The sequence below is a fragment of the Xenopus tropicalis genome, chromosome 3 (genome assembly GCF_000004195.4).
Source record: "Xenopus tropicalis strain Nigerian chromosome 3, UCB_Xtro_10.0, whole genome shotgun sequence".
NCBI lineage: Eukaryota > Metazoa > Chordata > Amphibia > Anura > Pipidae > Xenopus > Xenopus tropicalis.
This window is the reverse complement of record NC_030679.2, coordinates 2,868,445-2,879,220: the sequence shown is the minus strand read 5'-3', so window position 1 is coordinate 2,879,220 and position 10,776 is coordinate 2,868,445. Positions and strand designations below refer to the sequence as shown.

Genomic DNA, 10,776 nt, shown 5'->3' with positions numbered 1-10,776 from the left:
GGGGATGGGATGGCCCCCAGGTTTCCTGGAATGAAAGAAATAATGTGATAGGCTCAGGATTTTCATTTTCTTACCCTTTTTCTTTTTAAAAATAAAAAAACTGATATTTTACCCCCCCCCCCTTCCGAGGGGCATGTAAATCCTCTGCGCTCTGACCAGCAGTGGACACCCTATCCAACCCTCACTTCCTAATTGCGGCAGTTGTGTAAGGAAAGTTTCAATCAAATCCAGTCCACCTCCCTTAGGCTGGAGGGCCGGAAGCGTTAGTGTACCAAAAACCAGGACAATAGAGCAGTCGCACCCTGGAGCCGGAGAGTGTATGATAGCAAACGCTTACTGAGGTCCTCATCCAGGTTCTGCGTTCGGTTTCTCCAGATCAAGCAGAACAGGGAGCGGTCTGGAGGGTGATTTAAGAGGCACTCTGGACTACGATGGTTTGGGGGAAGGAGAACATACTAGGGAGCCACATCAGGGGAGGCGGGTTTGCAAGTCGAGCCAATGGGTACAGGTCGATGGAGAGGAAGGAGTGGGTCAGGGCGTGCGGCCAAACGAATGATGATGATGTGAGAGAACGATCGCTCCTGAGCTCATCCTGAGGGGGCAGAAACCACAAAACAAGTCCAGAATTTCTATCAATTTTTCTATCATTTTTATACATAAAGATCCTGACTTGATTGTCTTCGTAGCGTGCTGAGCCACTCAAAGCCATCTGCTCTAGCACAGGGAGGAGCCTAGAAGCTGTCATCACTTGCGGGGGCTGAACCACGTCGCTCCCCCTTCCCTGGACAGAGAAACAATCAATCTACAGTTCAGAACTAAAATGACCAACCATTGGACAGCTGTGAGAGTTCACACATAGCCGCGGGTCCCAGGCTTCCCCTCCCAGCTGGGCATTCTGCAGGTAATGTTCTCTTAGAGCGCCGGCGGTTGCCCCCTCCCGCCCAATAAGCCCACTCACTGTTGCTCCCTTCCTCCTCAGCTGTGACCTTCAGCGGCATCGAGTTCATTTCTCAGGAGACGTTTGGATTCCCTGAATGCGGCCAAATTCCCTTCATCTTGGCCCAGGAGAAGTCTGTATTCCTAGCGCGGCGGGGAGGACAAGTGACCATCACATTGTGCGTTGCGCCCCCCCATTGTTCCTCCACCGCTGACCCCATGTGCTGCATAAAAGGGCAAGTATTCCTGGAGTCTGCTGCCCTAAAGGGCAAGTCTATCCTTATCTGCTTGCACTAAAGGCAAGTATTCCCTGTATCATGCCGCACCTAAAGGCACAGATATTCGCTCGTATTCTGCTTGCATCTAAAGTGGCAAGTAATCCTCTATCTGCCGCACTAAAGCGGCAAGTAGTATCTCTATCTGGACTGCCACTAAAGGCGCAAGGTATTCCTGGAAAGTACTATTGCCTGCGCAGACTGACATACACGGAAGCAAGTACTCCTGTATATGCCTGCACTAAAGGGCAATATTGCCTGTATCCTGCTGCCACTAACAGGCAGTATTCCTGTACTGCTGCCACTAAAAAGGGCAAGTATCCCTGTATCTGCCTGCACTAAAGGGCAAGTATCCTGTATCTGCTGCACTAAAGGGCAAGGTATTCCTGTATCTGCTGCAACTAAAGGGCAAGTATTTCCTGCTATCTGCTGCACTAAAGGCAGTATCCTGTATCGCTGCCACTAAAAGGGCGAGTATTCCTGTATCTGTGCACTAAAGGGCAAGTATTCCTGTATCTGCCTGCCACCTAAAGCGGCAAGATTCCTGTATCTGCCTGCACTAAAGGGCAAGTATATTCCTGGAATCTGCTGCACTACAAAGGGCAAGTATTCCTGTATGCTCTGCACTTAAAGGGCAAGTATTCCTGATATCTTGCTGCACTAAAGGGCAGAGTAATTCCTGTATTTCTGCCGCCACTAAAGGGCCAAGTATTCCTGTATCTGCTGCAACTTAAAGGGCAAGGTATTCCTGTATCTGCCGCACTAAAGGGCAAGTATATTCCGCGATATTCTTGCCGCACTAAAGGGCAAGTATTCCTGTATCTGCATGCAGTCTAAAGGGTAGCAAGTACTCCTGTATCTGCTGCACTAAAGGGCAAGCTAGTTCCGTGTATCTGCCGCACTGAAGGCGCAAGAGATATTCCCTTGTATCTGCCGCCAACTAGAAGGGGCAAGATATTCCTGTATCTGCTGCCTTAAAGGGCAAGTATTTCTCTGTATCTGCTGCACTAAAGGGCAAGTATTCCTGTATCTGCTCACTAAAAGGCGCAAGTATTCCCGTCATCTGCAAAAGATACACAACATTATATATTATATGTAAACAGGCACGAGAGGGGGCGCGTTACAGCCAAAACAAACACAGCTCTCACCTTGAAATCAATGAGTTTAATCAGATGGCGGCCTAGGGACTCAAACAACTCCTGTGGCACCTTAGACAGCCCCCTTGGCTGGCCTAACCACACATTGCCAGCCGGCCTTTCCCAGACCCACAGATTTGCCACGCCGGGCCTTTTCCAGTACCCACAGATTGCCAGTCCGGGCCTCTTCCAGTACCCACAGATTGCCAGTTCGGCCTTTTCACAGAAACCCCACAGCATTCCCAGTCCGGGCCCTTTCCAGGAACCCACAGATCTGCCAGTCCGGGCCTTTCCAGTACCCACAGATTGCCAGTCCGGCCTTTCCAGAAACCCACAGATTGCGCAGTCCGGCCTTTCCAGCAAACCCACAGATTGCCAGATGTCCGGGCGCCTTTCCAGGACCCAAGATTGCCAGTCCGGGCCATTTCCAGAAGCCACAGATTGCCAATCCGGGCCTTTCCAGAACCCACAGCATTGCCAGTCCGGGGCCTTTGTACCCACAGATTGCACGTCCCGGCCTTCCAACACAGTTGCCAGTCCGGGCCTTTCCAGTGACCCCACAGATTGCCATCCGGGCCTTTCCGTACCGCAACCAGATTGCCAGTCCGGCCTTTCCAGTACCCACAGATTGCCAGTCCGGGCCTTTCCAGTTAACCCACAGATTGCCAGTCCGGGCCTTTCCGACATACCCACAGATTGCGTCCGGGCCTTATCCAGTTACCCCACAGAATTGCCAGTCCGGGCTCTTTTCGCCAGTACCCACAGATTGCCAGTCCGGGCCTTTACCAGTACCACAGATTTGCCAGTCCTCGGGCCTTTCCAGAACCCACAGATTGCCAGTCCGGGCCTTTCCACAGGAACCCACAGATTGCCAGGTCCGGGCCTTCCAGTACCCACAGAATTGCCACGTCCGGGGCCTTTCCAGAACCCACAGATTGCCAGTCCTGGGCCTTTCCAGAACCCACAGATTGCCAGTCCGGGCCTTTCCAGGACCCACAGGTATATGCCCAGGTCCGAGGCCTTTCACAGAACCCACAGAAATTGCCAATCCGGGCCTTCTCCAGAACCCACAGATTGCCAGTCCGGGCCTTTCCAGTACCCACAGATTGCCAGATCCGGGCCTTCTCCAGAACCCACAGAATTGCCATCCAGCGGGCCTTTCAAGGACCACAGATTGCCAATCCGGGCCTTTCCAGTAACCCACAGCATTGCCAGTCCGGGCCTTTTCCAGTACCCACAGATTGCCAGCGGCGCAGGGCCTTTTCCAGAACCCAACAGATTGCCAGTCGCGGCCTTTCCAGGAACCCACAGAGATTGCCAAATTCCTGGGCCTTTTCCAGAACCCACAGATTGCCAGTCCGGACCTTTCCAGAACCCACAGATTGGCAGTCCGGCCTTTCCAAACCCACACGATTGGCAGTCTGGGCCTTTCCAGAAACCCACAGATTGCCAGTCCGGGCCTTTCCAGAACCCACACTTGCCCGTCTGGGCCTTTCCAGAACCCACACATTGCCAGTCTTGCGGCCTTTCCAGAACTCACAGATTGGCCAGTCCAAAACTGTCTATAACTTTGTGCTGCCACCAACAGGGGAAAGGGGTGCGGTACTGCAGGATGCAATAGCTTTATCCAAACTGAGAGTCTCATTTGTAGGTGACACTTACCCCTTTAATTTGGGGGTTAGTTGCTGCCCCTTCCCCCTCGATGGTGGGCATTTTCATAAGGTGTTTCCTGAACCCAAACTACCCTTGGGCCCCTGATTCCTCCTCTCACAGTTCATCGGACCCCGGCTCAAAGGGCCCAGAGAGGAAACGCCCGTGCACTTTTGATGAGATACCATGAATGCGTTCCACATGTGGCCGCCGGTTAGCCAATCAACAAAGGCCACATTATGGGATGTTATCATGGGAAGTGGAATGGCAGCTCCCCCGGGGGGCGGGGATGAAGGGGACTCTTTGGCTATAATTATCGGAAAATGACAGAACACCGACCTCCAACCTTGCCTCCAGCTCCCGAGGGGGTATATCTGTGCCTATATATTTATTACAGTTACATTATGTGCAATTATATGATATGGGGGGTTCACTGTGACAGATGGGGGGGGCTGGGGCAAAGAGGGAGTTATATCTGTGTATAATATTATACAGTTACAGTATGTGCATTAATGCATATGGGGGTTACACTTGACAGTGGGGGGGGGGGGGGAGGGGCTGCGTGAAAGATGGGGGGTATATTGTGCCTATATTATTATACGATTACATTATGTGCATATATGATATGGGGGTTACACTTGACAGTGGGGGGGGGGGCTGGGTGGAAAGAGGGGGGGTATATCTGTGCCTATATAGTTAATACAGTTACATTATGTGGCCATATATGATTATGGGGGTTACCACTGTGGACAGTGGGGGGGGGGCTGGGGGAAAGATGGAGAGGTATAATCTGTGCCTATATATATACAGTTACATTATATGTGCATTATGATATGGGGTTACACTGTGACAGTGGGGGGGGGAAAAGATGGTGGGGTTATACTTTGCCTAATATATACAGTTACATTATGTGCATATATGATATGGGGGTTACACTGTGACAGTGGGGGGGGGGGCTGGGGGAAAGATGGGGGTATATCTGTGCCTATATATTATACAGTTACATTATGTGCATATATGATATGGGGGTTACCACTGTGACAGTGGGGGGGGCTGGGGGAAAGATGGGGGGGTATATTCTGTGCCTATATATTATACAGTTACATTATGTGCATATATGATATGGGGTTACACTGTGACAGTGGGGGGGGGCTGGGGGAAAGATGGGGCGTATATCTGTGCCTATATATTATATCAGTTACATTATGTGCATATATGATATGGGGGTTACACTGTGACAGTGGGGGGGGGGGCTGGGGGAAAGATGGGGGTATATCTGTGCCTATATATTATACAGTTACATTATGTGCATATATGATATGGGGGTTACACTGTGACAGTGGGGGGGGGGGCTGGGGGAAAGATGGGGGGTATATCTGTGCCTATATATTATACAGTTACAATTATGTGCATATATGATATGGGGTTACACTGTGACAGTGAGGGGGGGGGCTGGGGGAAAGATGGGGGGTATATCTGTGCCTATATATTAGACAGTTACATTATGTGCATATATGATATGGGGGTTACACTGTGACAGTGGGGGGGGGGGGAAAGATGGGGGGTATATCGTGCCTATATATTATACAGTTACATTATGTGCATATATGAAATGGGGCGTTACACTGTGACAGGTGCGGGGGGGGCTGGGGAAAGATGGGTATATCTGTGCCTTTATATATTATACAGTTACATTATGTGCATATATGATATGGGGGTTACACTGTGACATGTGGGGGGGGGAGCTGGGGAAAGAGGGGGGTATATCTGTGCCTATATAATTATACAGTTACATTATGTGCATATATATATGGGGTTACACTGTGACAGTGGGGGGGGGCTGGGAAAGATGGGGCGTATATCGTGCCTATATATTATACAGTTACATTATGCGATATATTGATATGGGGTTACACTGTGACATTAGGGGGGGGGCTGGGGAAAGATGGGGGTATATCTGTGCCTATATATTATACAGTTACATTATGTGCATATATGAAATGGGGTTACACTGTGAGCAGTGGGGGGGGGGCTGAGGGAAAGATGGGGGTATAATCTGTGCCTATATATTATTACAGTTACATTATGTGCATATATGATATGGGGGTTACACTGTGACAGTGGGGGGGGGGGGGCGGCTGGGGAAAGATGGGGGTATATCTGTGCCTATATATTATACAGTTACATTATGTGCATATATGATATGGGGGTTACACTGTGACATGGGGGGGGGGGGGGGGCTGGGTGAAAGATGGGGTATATCTGTGCCTATTATATATACAGTTACATTATGTGCATATATGATATGGGGGTTACACTGTGACAGTGGGGGGGGGGGGGGGGCGGTGAAAGATGGGGGGTATATCTGTGCCTATATATTATACAGTTACATTATGTGCATATTTGAAATGGGCGGTTACACTGTGACAGTGGGGGGGGGCTGGGGGAAAGATGGGGGTATATCTGTGCCTATATATTATACAGTTACATTATGTGCATATTTGATTATGGGGGTTTACACTGTGACAGTGGGGGGGGGGGGCTGGTCGGAAAGATGGGGGTATATCTGTGCCTATATATTATACAGTTACATTATGTGCATATTATTGATATGGGGTTACACTGTGACAGTGGGGGGGGGCTGGGGAAAGATGGGGTATATCTGTGCCTATATATTATACAGTTACATTATGTGCATATAGATATGGGGGGTTAACACTGTGACAGTGGGGGGGGGGGGGGGGGCTGGGTTGAAAGATGGGGGGGTATATCTGTGCCTATATATTATAACAGTTACATTATGTGCATATATGATATGGGGGTTACACTGTGACAGTGGGGGGGGGGGGGGCTGGGTGAAAGATGGGGGGTATATCTGTGCCTATATATTATACAGTTACATTATGTGCATATATGATATGGGGTTACACTGTGACAGTGGGGGGGGGGGGCTGGTGTGAAAGATGGCGGGTATATCTGTGCCTAGTATATTATACAGTTACATTTGTGCATTATATGATATGGGGTTACACTGTGACAGTGGGGGGGGGGCTGGGGAAAGATGGGGGTATATCTGTGCCTATATATTATACAGTTACATTATGTGCATATATGATATGGGGGTTACACTGTGACAGTGGGGGGGGGAAAGATGGGGGGTATATCTGTGCCTATATATTATACAGTTACATTATGTGCATATATGATATGGGGGTTACACTGTGACAGTGGGGGGGGGGCTGGGGGAAAGATGGGGGGTATATCTGTGCCTATATATTATACAGTTACATTATGTGCATATATGATATGGGGGTTACACTGTGACAGTGGGGGCTGGGGGGAAAGATGGGGGGTATATCTGTGCCTATATATTATACAGTTACATTATGTGCATATATGATATGGGGGTTACACTGTGACAGTGGGGGGGGGGCTGGGGGAAAGATGGGGGTATATCTGTGCCTATATATTATTACAGTTACATTATGTGCATATATGATATGGGGGTTACACTGTGACAGTGGGGGGGGGAAAGATGGGGGGGTATATCTGTGCCTATATATTATACAGTTACATTATGTGCATATATGATATGGGGGTTACACTGTGACAGTGGGGGGGGGGCTGGGGAAAGATGGGGGGTATATCTGTGCCTATATATTATACAGTTACATTATGTGCATATATGATATGGGGGTTACACTGTGACAGTGAGGGGGGGGGCTGGGGGAAAGATGGGGGGTATATCTGTGCCTATATATTATACAGTTACATTATGTGCATATATGATATGGGGGTTACACTGTGACAGTGGGGGGGGGGGGGGAAGATGGGGGGTATATCTGTGCCTATATATTATACAGTTACATTATGTGCATATATGATATGGGGGTTACACTGTGACAGTGGGGGGGGGCTGGGGGAAAGATGGGGGTATATCTGTGCCTATATATTATACAGTTACATTATGTGCATATATGATATGGGGGTTACACTGTGACAGTGGGGGGGGGGGAAAGATGGGGGGTATATCTGTGCCTATATATTATACAGTTACATTATGTGCATATATGATATGGGGGTTACACTGTGACAGTGGGGGGGGGCTGGGGGAAAGATGGGGGGGTATATCTGTGCCTATATATTATACAGTTACATTATGTGCATATATGATATGGGGGTTACACTGTGACAGTGGGGGGGGGGGGGGAGATGGGGGGTATATCTGTGCCTATATATTATACAGTTACATTATGTGCATATATGATATGGGGTTACACTGTGACAGTGGGGGGGGGGGGGAAGATGGGGGTATATCTGTGCCTATATATTATACAGTTACATTATGTGCATATATGATATGGGGGTTACACTGTGACAGTGGGGGGGGCTGGGGGGAAAGATGGGGGTATATCTGGTGCCTATATATTATACAGTTACATTATGTGCATATATGATATGGGGGTTACACTGTGACAGTGGGGGGGGGGGGGGAAAGATGGGGGGTATATCTGTGCCTATATATTATACAGTTACATTATGTGCATATATGATATGGGGGGTTACACTGTGACAGTGGGGGGGGGGGAAAGATGGGGGTATATCTGTGCCTATATATTATACAGTTACATTATGTGCATATATGATTTGGGGGTTACACTGTGACAGTGGGGGGGGGGGCTGGGGGAAAGATGGGGGGTATATCTGTGCCTATATATTATACAGTTTACATTATGTGCATATATGATATGGGGGTTACACTGACAGTGGGGGGGGGGGCTGGGGGAAAGATGGGGGGTATATCTGTGCCTATATATTATACAGTTACATTATGTGCATATATGATATGGGGGTTACACTGTGACAGTGGGGGGGGCTGGGGGAAAGATGGGGGGTATATCTGTGCCTATATATTATACAGTTACATTATGTGCATATATGATATGGGGGTTACACTGTGACAGTGGGGGGGGGGGGGAAAGATGGGGGGTATATCTGTGCCTATATATTATACAGTTACATTATGTGCATATATGATATGGGGGTTACACTGTGACAGTGGGGGGGGGAAAGATGGGGGTATATCTGTGCCTATATATTATACAGTTACATTATGTGCATATATGATATGGGGGTTACACTGTGACAGTGGGGGGGGGGGCTGGGGGAAAGATGGGGGGTATATCTGTGCCTATATATTATACAGTTACATTATGTGCATATATGATATGGGGGTTACACTGTGACAGTGGGGGGGGGGCAGTCCCTATGGGAGACAATGAGTGCTGTTGATTGGGCGCCTGGTTACTGAGAGGCAGAATGGGGTTGCCAGGCAACGGGAGTGTTTATTTGGGTAGGACACACGCCCGGTGACAGTTTGGGGACAGACAGGGGAGGAAGAAACTGCAGAAAGGTAAATATCACATCTGATCTTTGGCCAATTCTCTCCGTTACACTATTTGCTGATTCTGATTACGAATCACGTGGGGATTTCCCATGAGCCTCAGCGCCAGGCAGTTCCGCTAGTGACAGCCAATCCCCTTCCTTTAAATGATAAATCCATTGGGTTCCCCAGACTCAGACACCACAGATGAAGAGACATCTCACCATTTTCACTTTCCAACCAGAGTAACATCCCCAGTGATTCCCATTCCCAGGGAACCCACAGCCCAGTGTATCCGGGCGGCCAAAGTGGCCAGCAGGCGGCGCTTTTGCTTCCAGGCCAATATATGAGTAGATTAATAACTGCAGAGCATTAGAACATTCCCAGGACCAGACCAACCTGTAGCCAATCAGAGCATTAGAACATTCCCAGGGCCAGACCAACCTGTAGCCAATCAGAGCATTAGAACATTCCCAGGGCCAGACCAACCTGTAGCCAATCAGAGCATTAGAACATTCCCAGGGCCAGACCAACCTGTAGCCAATCAGGGCATTAGAACATTCCCAGGGCCAGACCAACCTGTAGCCAATCAGAGCATTAGAACCTTCCCAGGGCCAGACCAACCTGTAGCCAATCAGAGCATTAGAACATTCCCAGGGCCAGACCAACCTGTAGCCAATCAGAGCATTAGAACATTCCCAGGGCCAGACCAACCTGTAGCCAATCAGAACATTAGAACATTCCAGGGCCAGACCGACCTGTAGCCAATCAGAGCATTAGAACATTCCCAGGGCCAGACCAACCTGTAGCCAATCAGAGCATTAGAACATTCCCAGGGCCAGACCAACCTGTAGCCAATCAGAACATTAGAACATTCCCAGGGCCAGACCGACCTGTAGCCAATCAGAGCATTAGAACATCCCCAGGGCCAGACCGACCTGTAGCCAATCAGAGCATTAGAACATCCCCAGGGCCAGACCAACCTGTAGCCAATCAGAGCATTAGAACATCCCCAGGGCCAGACCGACCTGTAGCCAATCAGAGCATTAGAACATTCCCAGGGCCAGACCGACCTGTAGCCAATCAGAACATTAGAACATTCCCAGGGCCAGACCCACCTGTAGCCAATCAGAGCATTAGAACATTCCCAGGGCCAGACCAGCCTGTAGCCAATCAGAGCATTAGAACATTCCCAGGGCCAGACCGACCTGTAGCCAATCAGAACATTAGAACATTCCCAGGGCCAGACCCACCTGTAGCCAATCAGAGCATTAGAACATTCCCAGGGCCAGACCAACCTGTAGCCAATCAGAGCATTAGAACATTCCCAGGGCCAGACCAACCTGTAGCCAATCAGAGCATTAGAACATTCCCAGGGCCAGACCGACCTGTAGCC

General features: G+C 49.3%; 2 protein-coding genes across 2 annotated transcripts in view; both read left to right on the top strand.

Moving 5' to 3' along the window:
* stk38l (serine/threonine kinase 38 like) overlaps positions 1-10,776 on the top strand; it is a gene marked incomplete at its 3' end in the record, with an annotated part of 387,778 nt that overhangs the window by 135,043 nt on the left and 241,959 nt on the right.
* Positions 9,361-10,776, top strand: part of LOC116409669 — a 16,723-nt gene continuing 15,307 nt past the window's right edge. The window contains exon 1 of the mRNA XM_031898468.1: positions 9,361-9,410. The gene's annotated coding sequence lies outside the window, so the exon portion shown is untranslated. The remainder of the gene's footprint in view (positions 9,411-10,776) is intronic.